The 19,091-nt window shown below is 36.0% G+C and overlaps 1 protein-coding gene across 2 annotated transcripts in view; it reads right to left on the bottom strand.

The window, feature by feature from the left end:
* The window catches only part of ARL15 (ARF like GTPase 15), a 225,866-nt gene that overhangs the window by 80,341 nt on the left and 126,434 nt on the right, over positions 1 to 19,091 (bottom strand). The window lies entirely within an intron of this gene.

Genomic DNA, 19,091 nt, shown 5'->3' with positions numbered 1-19,091 from the left:
CTGTTTATGCTGAACTCTTACAGCACATGTGTTGTCTCCGGTGGAAGAGGCAGAAATACCCCATTTGAAGCAGGGCAAAGCATGAGAACAGAGTGTGAATGACTCAGTGAATTACAAAGAAAGTTCCTTCACACAGAGAATACATTTAACTCACCTCTTTTAAAAGGATTCATAATGAATTTTACCATCTTCTTTTTCTGAATCTTATTTTAAAACTTTAGTATAGTATATACAGCTGAAAGATTTAAACATGGGTCTTTTACTATAAAGTTATTTATTCTTATTGTGAAAATGCAAGATTATATATTAGAATAATATATTTATGTAACAAGGCCTCTGATGAGAGTGACAAACATTATTTTGGAAGCACTTACAAAATTACATCATTTAACATTAGAAGAATCTGTTGAGACCATTGTGACAAGGATGATAACTTGAATTGCATTCTGTTCTGTTTCAGTTCTTCTGGTGAAACATTGCTAAGCGTCACCTTTTTTGAGCATTAAACATGCAACAAAATTTTTCCTAGGCTGCTGCTAAAATATATTAGGCTTTCTGACCATGTCTGTGATATGTGTTTTGCTTTGTTATTCACATCCAGCCTTAAAAGCTGAAGGATTCCAGAACCTGACTTTCCATCTGGCTTGTTTGGAAAAGTTCTGGCCTTTTCTGTGCCAAAAATACAGGAGTTTTATGATCTTGAAAGTTGTACAGGTTGAATTGATTTCTGCTATCAAGTATGAGGCAGAAATTTATAATCAGTGTTTATATAGCATACTTAACTGCTCATGACCAGCATTGTTATATTCATACCATTTTAAGAGCCTTCATTTGTATGCTTATTATTTCATAAATATACTTAAAAGGTTTTCTGAAGCTGTATGTTGTCATTAATCGAAAAGGAAAATTCTCCTAGAAACAGTTAAAACTGCTGCAAAGACAAATCTGTGTGGGGAAGGTATTCTGAAAACAGAGAAGTACTACACCTCTTCTGTTCAACTTCCCCACAGACTCTTACTAAAAGCTTTCCTGTGGTTTACTAAATCCACTTTCAAAGTGGACTAAAAAAGATACTCTTAACATCCTCTCAGAGAGCTACTGTAGAAGAGCTATTCCTTCACAAATATTTTCAGCTAGTTCTTCATGTAGACAAGCCTTATGTGATACCTTGCTTGGCATAGTTCCTAATGTTACATCATCCACCACAACGCTTCAGTCTTTTGTAAACAATTTTGCGGGTAGACACAGGTATTCTTTATCCCAAGTCCTCTAAACTCTTATATACTTGTCATCTATAGAAGGCATTATGTATATAAACAGTTTTCCATCAAGCATTTATAAAGAAAATGTGAACTCTGAACATTCCTTTGTCATCCCCTGAAGATTCTCACTAATATTCTTCCTAGGTACAAGGAAATTTTCCATTCAAATTAAAAAGAAAATTCCCTAGCTGTATTATTTTTAAAAAACAAACACTGAAACTTGCTGTTTCAATCTAGGAAATTATGCATTTAGAACTCCAGAAACATATAATCTTTAGGATTCAGCTTGAAATTGTTCTTTTCTCTCACCTTTATAATAGAAATTTGCCTATTCTGATATAGTAGTTGCACTGCTAATCCAAAACATAACATGGTGCATTAAACCTGTTCTGTGATGATAGAAAACATGTGCAACTGTGCAGATACATCCATCAAGAGAAAGGCTTCCAGTAACTTTAAGATAGAAAACAGCAAACTCTAGACTCCAAAGGGAAAACAAAAGAAATAAAATGTAATTTCACACTTTGTCAAATGAGAAACTACAAAATAGGTAAGTAAGATGTCTCTCTCTTTTCAAAAGCAGCCAACTTTGCCAGCCAGCCCATCACTTCAGCCAAAGTAATAGACCATATCACTAGGTAGTCTTCATTCTCCAAGTAATAACCCTGTCTGCCAGCATTATCAACATTGCATTAAAAGATGATTTTATTTCACTTGAAAGTTTGAAACCTTTAACATGGAATTGCAATAATTACTTTTATTTCACATATATCATTGAAGATATTGCAGCATACATTAAAGATGCAACACAATCATTGTTTTCCTATATCCATAAACAACTTCAAAAGCAAATTCAAGCAAATCACTGTTGTTTTGGGACATGCTAAACAAAGTTTGAGCACACAAAAGGCAGGTCTGCTGGAAACCAATTATTCAGTCTCAGAGGATGGTCAGGCCAAAAAATGTACAACTCTCATTTACTAAAAAAATGTTCTCAACATAACAACAAACAGGGCACTGCCGAAAACAAAACTCTTCTGGACATCATCACAGGGCTGCTCATGACCTGGTTAGAGAAGATGCTCAAAGGCATAACGTGGGAAGCCTTGAAAAAAGATACATGCAGTCATACACCATGACAAAGTGATTATTTTTTTGGACTCTACAGTCTGCATGATTTCCATCTGCTGTTTATTCGTTCTCTTCACCCTCATCCACTCATTTACATTTTGTTAGAAATAGACACATTTCATGTCTAGCTGTTTTACAGTTCAGCTTTGTTCTCTTGCTTCCCTCTTTCCCACCCAAACTCGTACAGGCTTCTAGATTTTTCTAACAGCTTTTTTTCTACACTGTCAACCTGGTTGCTAAAGTGCAGAAGACTACCAGAGCAGTTCTAACTCTCAAACCTAATCATTGAAGCTTTCTCTTCTTCTACCCAGTCTCCCAGACACATCATTGCACTAAACCTTTTCATCTGGCCTGCAGGATTTTGATGTATTTGTAGGTGAGAGAAACATACACAGTGCAAGAATGCAAACCCAAACTACCTAACTAGCATGTCCCTGTGAAACACACTCATTAGTCAGCAGTGGCACTGCCTGGCTTATTCTTCCTCTAATCCAATAAAATCTTTCCAAGAATCCATTGCTATTTCTAGGTCCAAGTTGGCATGAACATTGCTCCTTTGCAGTCCATATCTATAGACCGTGCATCAAACCAGTTGCCAGAATACTGTCTGTCTCACTATTCAAAACAAAGACTAGAGCTCTTTCTCTAAAAGCCATGTCTTAGCAGTGAAGTTCCTTCACATGGCAACTCCACACCAATTATCATCCTCTGCTCCTGAAGCTTCAATAATGTTATAAAAGCCAGTACTCAGAAGCAAGTAAAACGGGGGGTAGACCTGCTTATGAAGACTGAATTTCGTCTTCTCAACTGCCATTAAAATACAAAAATAATTACATTATCAATAGGGCCATATTTTCTGTAGAGATGTTTCCTTGATTCCAGGCAGCCTCTGGAGAATGAATTCTCCATTCTATGTGCAGGTTAGACCTAATGAAGAAAGCATAAATTACCCAATTTGCATGACACTGTGACAAAAGCAGAGATCTGCTTTTGTATCTTCCAATTAGAAAGAGAGATGCTCTCAATTTTAGTTTAATTTTTTTGCACTGGAATTCACCATTACCATAAGGCAGTTAATTACAGTGAGAACAATGCATGGGGCAAAACAGACTGAGAACCAGCTGTTTTGGGGTTTTACTCCTGGTTTAAGGGCCAGCATGTTTAGGCATCTTCAGAAGAAGGATGCTGGTGAGGATTCACAGCAAGTAGCCTTGGGTAGGTCAGAATTCTTTCCTCAGTAAAGAGTGATTAGGAAAACACAGATTATTAACATCAGTCAGCAGACATGATACATGATCTCATGCTTTTCTGATTACCTGCCCCAGGACACCTTTGTCTGGGCCAAAGGGTATTTAGAGGGAGGAAAGCAGCTGCAGCCGTAGCCACCACTATTTTATCTGCGTCCTGTCTAGAGTTTAAATTGTGTGTGTCATACTGACGCAAGACACCAAGATGGTTCAAGTGTTGTGCTAATAATGCTTAGTGATTTTGGCAGGAATCCAGGAACACCCTGTACAAAGGAAAAACTAGACAGACCATGACAATTTTCAACAGTTTATAACTTGCTCAACTCTCAAAAACTTTTCAAGGAGCTAGCAAAAGACTCCCCCCCACATTCTACCTTTCTTTAACAGAAAAGGAAGTAGCTGCAAGTAAAAAAAAATCCTTTCAAACCAGGAATCATTAATATTGAAAGAAGTACCAATAACACAACAAAACTTCCCCTGAAAAATTCAGACACCGTCTGCATGACAAAACAGCAGCAAAATTCCCTTATAATAGTCAGTTATCACCCTGCAAAGTCCTTACGAGACTTCATCTTGTAAAATCCCAGTTCTACAGCTCTGATAAGACATTTAAAAAATGCCAGAAGTTGTTTTAAAATTGAGGACTTCCTTAACATGAACTTGCTCTACTGGTAATAAATCTATCTATCAAGATTTCTACTTAGAATAAGTAATTGTATAGAGATCCTCATAACTCTAAAATGTCATGTGTAGTTCTAGACATAAGCAGGGTTCACCTGAATCTTCAGGAGACTACTGCTATCTCACTTTATATACAGAGCCCTTAATCACAAACTTTCACTATGTGTCATACTTTTGTAAGGCATTTTAATTGAGAGGAAGAAAAAGAAATCCATTTAGTTACAGAAGCAATCAGTTTAATGATAGGAAATAATTACAGCACAACAGTCTGGAACAGTTGGCCAAGGCACTATAAAACTATGATTTTTAAGAAAAGGCTCTATATAAGCCTTGAACTGACCTAGTTAGAACCTTAAACAGAACCGGAATTATTCTGTAAACTTTTAAAGGTCTTGCCTGCAGGAATACATTTGCACAACTATCATCCTGAAGCTGTGTCTAGTCCAAACTTTAACAGATTGACAAACACGATAAGTGTTCCCAGAAAAGAAATCTGTTTAGATGTTTCAAATCCAGGTACTTCAATGCCTAGCAAGTGAGCTTGAGCAGTTTCATTACTCAGTTTTCAGGAGGAAACTGACAAAGCGAGATGCTGTTCTATACTGTGCAGAAATGGGTTTTGAGAAAGGAAGATAACTCAAGCATTGATTGGACTATTGCCAACAGGGTCAGTAGACTAATCTATTGGACTTTGATAACTCTCAAAATTCAAAATGTAAAATGCCAGGACAGCCATTGTATATGGCACAAAGCAAAAATGCAGGACTTAAGATTAATAACAAATACCTCAAAATCTGTGTCAAGCACCTAGTTTCAGATAAGAAAAAAATTTCCTCTTACATTCCCAAAAGCACAGGTAATAGTCTTACCACCTGCCATGCATAACTCAGTTCTTAAAGTGGGCTCTGTTACACACAGCTTTAGGTTTAGGAGGGAAAAAAAAAAAGTAAGATGATCATGACTCTTTGCCCCTAAATAAAAAGACAACAAAAACCAAAACTAGTATGGAATAGAAACCTTTAGCATTTTCTAATCTTTACCCTACTCATAAACAAGTAATCTGTGTGGATGAATCTATAGTATCAGAGTTCTTCTCCAGAAGATAAATGGACTTAATATGAGCAGTGAATAAAGCCTATGAAATTTATGTCACCTAGGCAGGCTAGGCTTTAAGTGGTGTTCTTGTAACTAATTTATTTTCCCAACAACTTGTATTGTACATCAACTCTTTGTATTCAGTTAAAATCTGACAATTTTATTAAAAAAAAAAATCTTATGAAACATATCATGCCTTGAAAATGAAACTCCAGCACAATAGATCTGTCTTCACTCTCTGAATTATTCACAGACAATATCCTGTTCATCTCAATACAATTTTATTCTTACAAAAAGCAAACAATACAACTGGTTTGGGGGCTGGGGGGAGAGCTGCATCGCATCTTGTCCTAACCAGTCCAGAGCAATTCTACATGGGGAGATTCCTCTGGATATTATTTAGACTTCCTTAATGAAATTCAGGTGTAATCCCTAAGGCTCTATAGCAAAGAGTATCTTTAACTCAACTACAGAATACAGTATTTGCCAAAAGGAGATTAATTATGTTTAGATGTGTCTACTATGAATACCAACAAGTCTAGAGTCTTGTCTTTAAAATACATTTCAAAATTCATTGAACTTAAAATTCAGTGGAGAACAAAATATAAGCAATTCATAATATTCACTGGGAAATCCAGTCCATAAAGACTTTGTTTTCATTAGTTTTAGTTCTAATAAAGTCAGTCACAATATGAACTCCCTCTATAGCCCATAGAAAATACTTATGGGGAGCAAAATGTTCAATTCTACTCCTAGAATGCCACAATGCAGTCTGGTGTAATCCACTAAGGTTTTCCACATGCACACTATGGAGCCCAAAAAACATGTGCCCTTTGTTTCCTCTCATGCTTTTCCTAAAGAGAAAGCTTTATCCATCAATACTATTTTGGTAAAGTTTCATGTTTTTTCAATAGTTCTCATGCAGTCTAGATTAGAAGCAGAGTAAAGTCAATCCCTGCATCTCTTCTGAACAAACATCATTTCCAGAAGCTTTAGCCTTCAGATTTATTTATTATTATTCTATTAATACTTTCAGCTGTCAATCCACCCTCTCTCAACCTGGGACCATAATGTACTCAGAGCGTTCCAGTAGTCCACAGGGTCTGAGATCACTTTTTATTGCCAGACAGAGCACATGAATAAGAAAAGTAAAAATATTGACTAAAGGAAAACAGACAAGTGTTTCTAAATGTAAAACTGTTAATGGACGTACTATTAAACCACAGACCTTCCCTTCTTTTGAATCAGGAAGATAAGGGAGATGATGTTTAGATTGTGCTGCACAGTTCAGGTAAATACCCTCGAAACCAATCAATATCTGAAATTCACATTTCCAAAATCCTGAAAATTGGCAGATACTGACAAAGGAGTCATTCTGCAGAAAGAGAGCTATCAATCCATTGATGAGAAGGGCAAATGAAGCATTTATAGAGTCAGGTAATACATGTGCTTTTGCATGGAAACTTAGTGCCAATTAAAAAAAAAAAAGGTACATTGTCTAGAAATACCAGATATTTTGGAGCTTTTCTTAGGTCACTAAATTAACTTTCTGTTTACTCACACAGGCACTGCATAAACTAATGCAAGTGTCTAAACCCAATAAGCAGTGATAACACTAACCGTAGTCCCATGCTGTACCCCCATCTGTGTCCAGCTTTCAAACAGTTTAAAAACACAGGGGAAGAAAAAAACACAGAAGAATCAACACTGACAGTCCTTGATTATCTTAGCATAAACTATTAATTATTAAACCCTTTATTTATTGACAAAACGAAACAATATCTTCACTTCTTTCACCACCTTAGTGTGTCTATTTTTCTTCTCTTAACACTTAAGACTTGATCCTCTTACCTGATAGTATTGATGCATGCTCATGAATGGTGTGGTTGTGGGGAGGGCTCTCTTAAATGAATAGAGTAGGAAAAGCCTCAAAGGAATAGTGCAGTACAAATACTTGTCTAGACATTTGAAAGTTAATTTAACATTGAAATGTGATTTAAACAAGCTTTGGACACAGACCCTTCAAAAAGCTAAGCTGCAAGTTTTATGTTGTATCTACATTTATAATTGTATTACAAGTCCATATTTTGAATATTTGCTATTACACAGGCTACTAAGGCAAGTAAGTCTGACTGAAGAGGTAATTGAAGTACTTTAAAATTTTCAGTATTTTTAACACTGAGAAAAGCCTGGCTCACCTAATTTTTCAATTTTAACAGCTGATCTCTCACCGTAACACTTCCCTTCCCATAGACTCACAGAGATCTGTGCTAATAATGACTTTTGTGTATAATGGAACAGCAGATCACTGAGGATTGAATTTGATTTTAAAAGCAAAAGTAATAAAGCAATTCAGGTTCTTTCATAGCAGGATAATGTATTCCCACATCTTGTAGTACAAAATCACGGAAAAGCAAATAGATGTCAGCAGGAAAACAAGAAAAAACTATTACCTACAGAGTTCTCTTGTCTCTCATTTATATATGAATAAGCAAACTGTGTTCTGTTAAGAGAAGTGTTAATTTTATAGCTTGTCAAGTTCCCAGAGAAGAAGCTTAATACAGACTAAACAGAAAGACCCTACTCGCTGAAAAAGGAATGATTCCAAACTGGGAAGGTGAAGACTGCTCTGCTTAAACACCATAACTACAGAGAGATGTACTCCCGATGACCAAAGAAATGACCAGGTGAAGAAAAAGACCCCATACATATCTCTGTTCTTCTCAAACTTAAGGTCCAGGAATAGCTAACCTAATTTATGTACGTCTGAATGTCAAATTCTTCAGGCTGACATAACAAAAAAATGTATTCATACATTATTCTAGTTGACAAACCCTTTTAGAACTCATAAACTGGTAATTAATTAAATTGTCAAAAGAATATTAGAACGTACCATTTTTGATTTTTATCTACACAGAGAGGAAGGTTCTGTCACCCAATTATTTTATCAAATACCCTTAAATTTTGCATTTATTCTTACTCTGACAACTACAGTATGTCCCAGCTTGTTGTAAAAGACCAAACAAACATAGTGGCAAAAAGGAATGGAGGCAATAGACACCACCTAATCAACCCAGTTCAAGCAGTACAGCCAGTAAAAGTAATTACACAATAATGTAATATGCTAAATCCAAAACCAACAAGCTTTCAATGGATGGTCTTCAAACTTCTAAAAGTAACTTTCAAAAAATGAAAGATTGTACACCAAGTTTTATATAAAAACTAAGAGTAACAATATTATTCCCTTAATATTAATACCTCTTATTTATTTAAAAGAATAATGCATTTTATTGCTCTTTATACTGCAAGACTAGGAGGTTTTGATAGACTGCATCCTTTAATTAGCTTACTTTAATTAAAGTATTTAAGTTTTCATTTCTTTGGTGTTTTTCGCTGAAGAAATCTACCCACATTTGCCAGGAGTAAACTTGGATTTTCATAAGGTGCTTGTGATGCACTCTTGTACAATAGTAAACAAGTAGTATTTGAGATGAATTCCTGAAGCATGCCATAGTTTATAAAAACTGTGAAGAAATCAACAAGCAGGCAAGCCTGAAAATAAAAAGTAGACATGATCTATCCTCCCCTCACCCAAATGGAGCATCTAGAGAATGTGGCATCCCCCTCCTGTTAGGGAGACAGTCACCTTGTCTTCTTTTCTACCTCCCTGGGAATTTTGTTATGGGCTGTGTCTGGAAACACATGTAGTGAGCAATAAAAGGCTAATGAAAAAACTCATACTCTTACTGAGTTTCAAAATATCTTCTTTTTGCCAAGGTCAATAAGAGCAACAGTTAAGCTTTTATAATAGACTGCCCTTTTTTTATATTTTTAACTAAAAGCCCCGTGTGTTTGATGGGAGAATAAAGGTAGGAAAACAAACTGGAACAAGCTACGTTTCACAGGAATTCTAGGGAGAAAACAAGAGCTTTTTCCTTAAACAAACATGTTAATAGGATATCATTGTTAAATCAATAAAACAAAAACACCCAAACAAACAGCCAGTCAACCAACCAAACCAATCCAAACTCCTTTAGTTATTACATGTGAATTTCCTATATTCACATATCAAGGCTTTACATACAGCTCTGACCATCAGCACTGCCAAGGACACCAGTGAGATTGACTCATATACACCCAGTTTCCTATTCCAAAATATGCAGGACTTAGTTTTCTCTGAGATACTGAAACATAAATAATTTTAAAAGTCCAGTTTCAAACTAACCACAGGTAAAAGGGAGGCATGTTAATAAGTGGTCATGCTCCATGGCAACAGTAGCCTGTGTACACACAGCCCAAACCTCCTGTTCATTCACTTGTTTTTACGTGGATAACTACACCATTTTACTTCCTTCATCTGTGTCCTGACTCTACACAATCTTCTCACACAAACATCCTGCAGATGAAATCCTACTCTCAAACCAAAGGAAGGCAAAAAAACCCCTAAGATCTGCTATGTCCTGTTTTCTATAATTTTTGCCCTTCTTGTCACTTTGACATTGTTTTATGATAGACACAATTCTTGGCCATAAAGATGCTAGTTGTAATCTAGTGTACCTTTCACAAAAGAAAATTTAAGAAGAGGAGGCAGGAGGGCTGCATGTTCTTCCAGTATTTTTTCCTGTAAGAGTAAGTGAAAATTATCAAGAACAGTGGCAGTTCCTTCTAGAAACTTCAGGCATGATCCTAGAATATTGCTGCTGGGCATTTCTGTGGAAGACCTGAAAACCTAAATTTCATTAGTTATACTTCTTTAAAATTCACTGTTTATCTCCATGTTCAGAAAAACTTTGCTCCCACTGTACATGTGTGGGGCAGGGCAGAGCTTTAAACTGTGGTGCTCCAGCCAGGCCGTCACACATTTGGTTCTGCAATATAAAAACCCTTACACCACTCCAGGACAACACAACAGGAAATACTTGAAATCCTCTAAACTAATAGTGAAAATAGTGAAATAATAACTTTGATCCTTCAGTACTATTCAGGAATTTTTATTTTAATAACACCTAGAATTCTACTGAAGTATGATTACAGTAAAACACATATTCTGGATTAAATATGTTCCCTATCCTAAGACCTTGGAGTCTATGAACTGCAGCATTCTATATAAGAGCTCTCTGGTAGAATACCTGTATGGACTTTTAAACTGTAATGCTCCAGTCTCAGAAGGATTGAGTCCTGAACATGGACTGTTCTATTTTAACTTGCCCTGGAATTTATTTAAATCAACATCTTCTTATCAAAAGGATTTTGGGGTATTTTTTTCTACCGACAATTTTTCTAAAGCATGCAGGACTTTTAATTTTACATTTAACATTTTTTGAATGCATTTCACAGTTTTTGTAATGTATACAAATAGGTATTAACAACTGAAATTGAGAACTGCAGCCTTAGCTCAATGCCACAGAGAAATAATTTCAGTCACTATATAGATGGGGTTTTTTTCTGGATGCTAAGGACTGATCAAATTCCCAAATTCCCAGAACAACTGCTCAATGTATTTCATCATGATTTTAAAAGGACTCCACCCTCTTTATTAAGCCAAGCAAAAAAACACTTTCAAGCTGCCTTCAAAACGAGGAAGGCGAAGGTGTGAGAGTTTTGTAAAGGGTTCTATATAAACTGAAGATTTTCTGTAATGTTATTGCATACTGTTATATAGTATGAACAAGTATGAAAAGCAGAAGCATTGGAACTGCTTTTTTTATTTATATGGTAGCCTAAAACACTAAACACACTGGGAAAAAGGTCAGTAACGAAGACTTTATCTTAGCAACTCTATTTCTAAGAAGACAGCTACTGGAACAAACTTAGGTGCATTTAGAAGAGGGTATCACTATTTGTCAGCACACAAGGGTATTAAAACAAATATCCATACAATTCTTAGATGCATTTTTCTTGTTTTGGAAAGACCAGGCTACCCGATCTACCTCATTGAGCTTGACATAATTTAAATACATTATGCCATTTTGTGCCTGTTTATTTTGCCATTACAAAACCTGTCCACCATGTTCTCTTTTTCTTTTTTAAGAAGAACTGAATGCAATGTCGTGACACTTTTATAATATTTAGTAAGAAACATATAATTTGATACTGAAGTATTTATTAGTCTTTGCTTCAAGATAAAGCTTGAGGTCTGGATTTTTTAGCACCCAGTTAAATATTAGATGATGACTTCATTCAAATGACAGAGTAATTATGGAAAATACATAAAACTAATTAGCTTGGACACATCACCAGCATCCTGAAAATGTGTTAAATGATTATGACGGACACTGCTTGACAAGGCTAATAAGGCAGACGGACATAAGTTATTTCATTGCATACTAATGCTGATGGCCTTAAAACTATAATTTTAAAAAGTATAAATGACATACACTTTATTTATGTATATATAATATATACACAAACATTTTTCCAGCTGAATCAATTACTATTTAAGAGTTAATTTTCTACAACAGAAACGTACAGTCTCATTAGACAATTTAGCTACATAGAAATAGTAACTACACAGAAAATAGCAATTTCTAAATTTATATAAGCAAACTAGTATTTTCAGACACTGGAAAACAAACTGTTATCCAGTGAAGTGTTTATTTCTTTACTAAATTGTGGTCAATCTTTAGATGAAAGTATTTTCACAGTTCATCAGACAGCATGAGATGCAAAAGTGAGATAAAAAAGGATGGTCCAAATCTGACAGGGTAAGAAAGTTCTCTGTTTTTCCTTCTTCCAGAGACCTAAGGTGTCAAAGAAAACACTAACGTGATTGGGAGATAGAACTCCTTTTTATGCCGTAAAAACAATAATCATATAATAGCAGAAAGGAGTCACGTGAATTTGCTGTAAAATATCTGCAGTGAAAGATCTTAACACTTATAAAACTATCAGAATGATGAAGTATGTGTCTGCCATTAACAAAACAGAGAATGGCAGGCAGTGAAATCTTTACTACATGTCAAATTACTATGAGACTTAAAGTAAAAATATGGAACTCTGACTTGATTAAATTGAAGAAGTACAATATCTGAGAGCAGGGGGGAGAAAGAATGGAACAGGATTCATTCACACTGACAAAACACTTTTGGTTTATATGGGGTATCTAGATATTGCACGTAAGAAAAGAAATTGTGACAAAATGGTAATGACCAGGTAATATTATAGGAAACAGTTTGGGGCTTTGAGGGGTATTTTTTGTTTAGTTTGGGGCTTGTTTGTTAATTTGTTTGTTTAAAAACTAATTACTGGCACCAACTGATGAGGGAGAATTGAAGGACAGGGATATCTCTAAATGTTTCCTGCAACTAATTGTTCCCAGCAACTAAGGAAAGAATTTAAACTCCACACAAAAGATAAATCCAACTGCCTTTTTCCTTAAATATTTTCACTGACAGAAACCTGAGTACACACTTATATACTGAGAGAAGCAGCAAATACATTCCAAAACTAAAATACAGGGATTAACTTGTTAACTCACATTAAAAAAAAATAAATTATGTGATATTCTATGTACTCAGCACATCCTTTGCCATTAAGTTTTTCTCCCGCTCATAATTTTCAAAGACTTCAAAATGCATACCCTATAATTTCTCTCATTAAAAAAGACGTAGTTTTATATGATATTACAATTACAACTAAAAAGCGCTTAGCAGAGATGTTGGTAGGCTATTCATCTATTTAGCTCTCTTTCTCTGAGGAATATTTTCTGCAGATTTTCCTTTTGCTCTTGTTCAGTTCCCCAAACAGAATGAATTTCGTTAGTTCCCCTGAATTCAACAAAACATTGTTTGCTTTTTTAAAAAATCTATCTGCCTGAGGAATTCAGAGACCAAAATCTACTTCTTAAGAAAATATTATCATTGTTCTAAGTAAGGTTTCCTGGAAACATAAAAAATAAGGACTTCAGGCTGATTGAATAAACTGTGATAATTTAAGTATTTACTTCCCTATATTGCTCTTAATAAAAGCAGCAGAGGTGTTGCCAGTATGATTTTACCACAGTTACAAGAGAACAGGGAGCTTCAGCCAGTGTGGCACTTCAGCCAGCACTTAACAGAGATCCTTAACAACCTTTCTTAAAGCAAGTCCATAAGTTTGTCATTACACCTCTTCTTTCCCTTACCCTAGCCTACTACTTGGCTAAAAACCCCAGTTTGAAATGAAGAATGTTCAGTTCCCTTACAGAACTACTGGGAGTAATTTTTCCAGTATTTTGGAAACACTGAAGAAAATTGCAATAAAAGCGTGTCAAAACAGCTAGAGCAAAGTATCTTTAAGGACACGTATTTTGCTTAACATTCCCAATACAAAATAACTTCTTACAATAAGATTCTTGAATTTGTCCTGCTCTGGTTTTAAAGATTGTAATTATTGTGCTTTATACCATTTCTCCTCCAACACTTTCAGTATCATTTGAAAAAAGAATCCCACAAAACGAGACATCTTTTAATGTCATCAATACTAATATTAATTACTGCACAAGTCAGAACAAACCCTTCCTTGTTCTTTTTAGTCTTCAATAATTCATAAACAGTTGTTTCTTTCATAGCCTACATGTACTTCACTAAGCTGTACGTATTAAGCCTTGTTACTCATTCCTCACAAACCAGTCCCAGCATCCTCTTTAACATGGGGTCAATCTGTATGCAAAGAATGCAGGCAGTTATTGTCCTGCTATGAGATGTTTGAAAGCATCTGTTTGAGACATGCAAGGTGATCTTGAATACTGTCGCATACTTCATTCTTGGGTAGGTCAGATATGTTTCACTTCCCAAGTGAGATTTATTGGCAGCTACTACCAGGATTTCTTAATATTTGCTGATGGCTTCAATTACATATGCCTCATGTTTACTCCTACCCTTTTTTTTAGAAGTTGTTATGGATACATTTCCCTAAGTTCATTAGCCATTTGCTCATTCATTAGCAGTAGCATATATATTTAAAGGAACCTGTTAATAAATTGCCTATCTCCAACTTATAAAGTTGGATCTAAAATACCCCGAGTTTTGTGAAGAAACACACAATGACAAGCATGATGACTACATATTTTCACAAACTGTTACAGACAAGCTCTTTTCCAGCATTGGATACTTCCAGGAATGTTCTTCAAAACTCAAGGCAGCCACTGTTGTGTATTAGAAGCCACACCTGTTACTAAAATACATCTTTTTATCATAGCAAAGTGCATCACCATCAGTCAGACGATAACCAGCTTCACGAATGATTACTAAAATATTTAACCAGCATTTAACCCTTCTAAGTCTTTGCTTCTTGACAATTTTTGAAGCATTTTATCCTTCGGAGCCAATACCTTCTCTGAGAATGAACAGATACATAGAAGAAAAGCTGCAAATAGTACAAATGACTTACATATATACACTATGCCTCAATTCTATATTCTCCATAAGCTGGTCATTTTCTTCCCTTGCCAGTTTACTCTTCTTACTCCTCTGCACAGCTTTCAACTATGTGACAATGAAGAAATCAAATACCAAAATAGCAACAGCTACATATCCTCTGTATGACAGTGTAATTTCTTCTGCCTTAAGGCAGTGTCTAGCACTGAAATCAAAGCCTGTGTACTTCTAACTCATTTATATTACACCAAAGACTTAACTCTTGCTTAGATAAAACTTGCAGAGAGACCAATTTACTCACAATAGTTCTATTTAGCTTTTAGAGTCCAAGGCAGCCACATATTTCACAGCCAAGGCAGTGACAGTAGTTGAACAGAACCCTGGTTCTCATGCAAAAGAACAGAGGAGCTCAAGTCCTACTACTACTTGTATTCCTATACAAAGGAAACAAGAAGGCAATGCCTACACACATTTATTCTTGTAGGTTTTGATGCTGTTTTGAATGGTGATAAGTTTAATATTTTAAAATAAATTTTCTCCAAGAGTTTTAAAAACAGTTTTTATACTTGAAGTCCAATTTATTTGAAACAGATCTTTCACCTACTTGTATGACAGGATCTTGGGAATAGGTATGCTCGTCTGAATTGGGATGCATGATTCTGATAATCGCATGAGAATCAAAGGGAGAGAACTTCAACTAAAATGAGCAAATGAAAACGCAGCAATAAAAACTGTGACCTCTGAAAGAGCAGAAAAGTAAAATTGTTAGCTTCACATATTTTACACACATCTGCAAGATATTAGCAGAGAGTTGAGAGGGCGACGACATTCACGCAGAAGTTGTGCGGGTTAGAAGCACAGCACTGCACAGCACTCCACAAGCGCTGCTGGCTCTATAACTCAGCACACGTGAGCAGTGCTCCATGAAGGTGCTTGTTGCATAACCAGATGAAGTCACTACTGACTACCTGTTCATTGTCATCCAGCATGGAATGGTACCACACAGTATTTACTTAACCAAAATGGTTCATATACAACAAATCTTTCAGAAACATCTGTAACTGTAAATTAAACATGTCCATGAGTATCTTCCAGGGAACTGAGGCCAACTGGTACAAAATGACATGTGTCTAGGGTGGTAAACTCCCTTAGTCTGCAAAACAGAGTGGCCTCACAGAAATGATCTTTAGGGAATGATCCTTGGAACACTGACTACCAAACAGTGTCCAGAAATTAGCTCAGTGGTTTTGGCATCAAGTTAATCAGGACATTTTTCTCTAAAACTTTTACTATGGACATAGCCAAGGAAATTCAAAATGTCCCCAGGTCCAGTCTGCAGCCACAGAGAAGAACTGCAACGCATCTTCAGCTGGTAAAGGGGAAATAGTTCAACATAATTTTAATTCAAAACAGGCAAAATTGGAGCCCAAAGCAGAGGAAACAGACACTACTTTGTTTCTGCAGTGAGAAGGCAGATGTTTTTATCTCTGAGGAGGGCGTCTGGTTAAAAACTTCTATACACACAATGCAGATAGACAAAGAAACAACCGTATCCCTGTGTTCATAAACTACACAGCTACCTGACTCACCATGGTTATTTTACACTCCCATATCAGATGACATGGTCATGCTACTTTGAGGGACTTTTCCTATCCTACCCTGTTTCCTCAGTCTGGCAATCAGGTCTCAGGAACAAGATGGGACAAATGATAACTGAACCACCATCCAGGATCAATTAGGAAATAGTCAAGATTTTGCACTGCAAGTTCTAAAGATTTGATGAAGCCACAGGCTCAGTGAAGGATGGATGTCACATCATGGTACAAAAGGAAACACTCCTGGCTGTGGTTGAGTCACATAAAGAATGCATTTCACAAAACTGTATTTTTGTGGGGCACGTTTCTCTGTCCTTCTATAAACAGGTCAGGTATCCAACTTGGGCCATATTCTATGAAATTCCTTAAGGCTACGGTATTTATATAAAACTACATTTTATGACACATATTAAAGCAGGAGTTTCCACATATCTACACTGTACAATATATTAGGAAACTCCACCACTGTCCTTTGGCAGATCTCTGTTTTGTCATTGGTTATATTCTATTTTACACAAAGTAGCTTCATTAACTTACATAAACTCAATTTTCTCTAGCAAATTTTGCATGTTTGGAAGCCAAAAATCTCTGGCTTTTTTTAACAACTAAAATTCTACAGTGAAGCCCTTTATCTATAATAATTGATAGAAATTATATATGTACAAAAATCATTTTAATCAACAACACTTACTTCAATTATTCCACACAAGTGTTTTTCTAGCTAGCCACCTTAATGAGCACTGCCTCCTAGTATTAATCAAAATAAATATATATATTCTTTACCTATTGCTATAAAGACTAATTTTATATTGTTATGTTGAAAATAAACCCCACATCTTCTGTGAATCCAAGTGCTCTTGAAGCAAGCGCTGATTTTAGGGCACAATTCCTATGCCCAAACAAACAAGATGTATAAACACCCTTTATTATGCACAGAAATTAAGATGATTTCCATAGCTAGCAATTGGTCCTTTAAGCCACTATCAGTAAGTGTTTGGCTCAGAGCTATAAGCCTAATCTTTTGCTGTCTAGCATGCGCTAATTAAGTCCCTATAAAGAAGACACAACTAGATTAATAACTAGATTAATAAACAAATTTTGATTTCAACTTACTAGGTCTCAGAGAGTAAAGACTATCAGGAACTTCCAGAAAGGATGACCTACAATCTTCTGTTCATATAATGCTGGGTCTTTATTAGGTTGTACTCTGGGAAATATCTAAATCTTTTAAATATATCAAAGTCTACAAATATCTCCCATCAAAATGTCTATTTGGGATTGAGAGTTTCAGTTTTCACAGAATGGGTCATGTTGGACTGGCCCACAGTGGTCCAGTCCAACCTCACTGCTCAAGTAGGGTCATCCTGGAGCACACGGCACTGGATTGTGTCCAGATGGTTCTGGAATATCACCAGGGAGGGAGACTCCACAGCCTCTCTGGACAATCTGTTCCAGTGGCTGGTCACTTGCACAATAAAGAATTTCTTCCTCACATTCAGGTGGAATTTCCTGTGCATCACTCACTGCCCCACTGTCTCTTGCCCTGTTGCTCGGTACCACTGAGCAGAGCCTGGTCCCCTCTGACACCTCCCTGCAGACACTGACAGACAGGGATGGGGTCCCCTCTCAGTCATCTCTTCTTGAGGCTGAACAGGCCCAGCTCCAGCCTTTCCCCAAAACAGAAACATTCCAGTCCCTTTATTGTCCTGAGCTGGACCCACTCCAGGACTTCTGTGTCTCTCATGTCCTGAGGAGTCCAGAACTGGACACAGCACTCCAGCTGAGGCCCCAGGGCTGATTTGGGGTTTGTTTTGAGTTTTTTCTTATTTCAGTCTTTCTAATTATTTCAATCTAGCACTTAAACTAGCAATTTTTTAACATCATGTAGCTCATTTATAAAACTAGGTAAGTGCATTTTTATAGAATGAACGAATTATACAGCATCAAAAATAACTATATGAGACTGTAGCTTACAAAGCATTATTCTTTACACCTAGAGGGTTCAGTTGATTAAATAGAAATATGATCAGTCTAGTGTGTGACATTTTTAGATATTGATCTCCAATTTCAGGTACGAAAAAAGAAAGTCAAGGGCTTTTTCAGTCACAGAAGATTTATTAATATAAATACACTATTCTAAGATTTTTTTTCCCTTTATATTAGAATAGCTAATTTCTGAATTTAAACTATGTCTTAAGCATAGCACAGGGGTGCCCTCAGGTTTTAGTTTAATTATTTTATATAATGTGCTGAAGTACAGCTATAGTGAAACCGAAGTGGTGATACACAATTTCTAAAATACTACAACAACAGAAATTCCTGTATTAAGACCACATTATCAGTAAATCTTCCTTTTGCTGGGTCACAGGACTCAATAATTAACATCAAGGCTCTGACACTGAGTAAAGCCTCAGCTTTCATCTAATTCAGATGACCTCTTCAAAGCTTCATTATAAGATTTAATTGCACTAATTAACAGAGATCAGAGTCAATTAGCTATTTGCAGGCTGCACATCACATCACAAGGCACCTATGTTTGCAGTGATGCTGCATGACAGGAAACTAGATCAATTAATGTAACACAACACTTGTTTTCTTCCCCAAATGTGCATCTCCAGATTTTGGAAGCTTCTCTGCAAATGTCGTCAAGGCTGCTAAACTTAGCAAAAGCTAAGTAACATTAAATCTCTTTACAAATAGGAATTACTGGGGTTTTAACTGTAA

This window comes from Zosterops lateralis (genome assembly GCF_965231275.1).
Source record: "Zosterops lateralis genome assembly, chromosome: Z".
Taxonomy (NCBI): Eukaryota; Metazoa; Chordata; class Aves; order Passeriformes; family Zosteropidae; genus Zosterops; species Zosterops lateralis.
The sequence above is the reverse complement of the archived record's forward strand: the minus strand, read 5'-3'. Positions and strand labels throughout refer to the sequence as shown.